The 1,148-nt window shown below is 40.2% G+C and overlaps 1 pseudogene; it reads left to right on the top strand.

The window, feature by feature from the left end:
• LOC112071545 (sarcolemmal membrane-associated protein-like) overlaps positions 1–1,148 on the top strand; it is an 80,346-nt pseudogene that overhangs the window by 52,101 nt on the left and 27,097 nt on the right.

The following is a 1,148-nucleotide window of genomic DNA, read 5'->3' as shown; positions in this document are numbered from 1 at the left end:
AGCAGTAACCACGATACTGTATGGGATGTGCAGTAGCAGTAACCACGATACTGTATGGGATGTGCAGTAGCAGTAACCACGATACTGTATGGGATATTGTTCTTATTAAAATGACTACCTACTGCTCCTCAGAAGCTGTCTAGAGGAAACATGTCAGATACTGCTCCTCAGAAGCTGCCTAGAGGAAACACGTCTAGACATGTCAGATGTCATGATGTTGATCTTTGTTTTTTTATCACACTGCAGCTGTGAAGCAGTTGAAAGAAGCAGTGGGTTCGTCGTTGCACAAGCTGGCTAACTTTGATGGTAAGTTACGTGTGTTTCTGGCAGGGGTTGGCAAAAAAATGTGTGTGGAGTGACAATTTGACAATTTATCCTAACATTTCTAAAGATCTGCGTGTCAGTAATGATTTTCATATGTGCATTACAACTAATTGTATATTGAGTCTCTAATTTCCCACAAACGGAATAATTCCATAGCCCGCTAAACAGAGGCGCTGTCCATTAGCATGACTGGCTTGATCTTGGAACACAGATTCTCTTGGTGAATGACAGTGACATTTAACCACAGGGTGGCCAAGCTTATCTTCAATCAGCTTAGAGAATATTTTGTTTCCCCACCATAGCGGGGGAACCCTCAGTTGTAATAGCGAGTATGTTGTTAATATCGACACCTCTCTCCTCAAAATGATCTGTGAAGGCTTTTGCTACATCTAGTAGTACCATGCAATGGTTTTAAACAAGGCAGCTCCTCACGTACCTGCTCTGAGTCACAGTGGGTTTTAAACAAGGCAGCTCCTCACGTACCTGCTCTGAGTCACAGTGGGTTTTAGACAAGGCAGCTCTTCACGTACAGTGGGGCAAAAAAGTATTTAGTCAGCCACCAATTGTGCAAGTTTTCCCACTTAAAAAGATGAGAGAGGCCAGTAATTTTCATCATAGGTACACTTCAACTATGACAGACAAAATGAGAAAAAAAATCCAGAAAATCACATTGTAGGATTTTTAAAAAGATGAGAGAGGCCAGTAATTTTCATCATAGGTACACTTCAACTATGACAGACAAAATGAGAAAAAAAATCCAGAAAATCACATTGTAGGATTTTTTATGAATTTATTTGCAAATTATGGTGGAAAATAAGTATTTG

This window comes from Salvelinus sp. IW2-2015, unplaced genomic scaffold (genome assembly GCF_002910315.2).
Source record: "Salvelinus sp. IW2-2015 unplaced genomic scaffold, ASM291031v2 Un_scaffold1636, whole genome shotgun sequence".
Taxonomy (NCBI): Eukaryota; Metazoa; Chordata; class Actinopteri; order Salmoniformes; family Salmonidae; genus Salvelinus; species Salvelinus sp. IW2-2015.
Note: the sequence above shows the minus strand (reverse complement) of the source record. Positions and strands in the feature narration are given on the sequence as shown.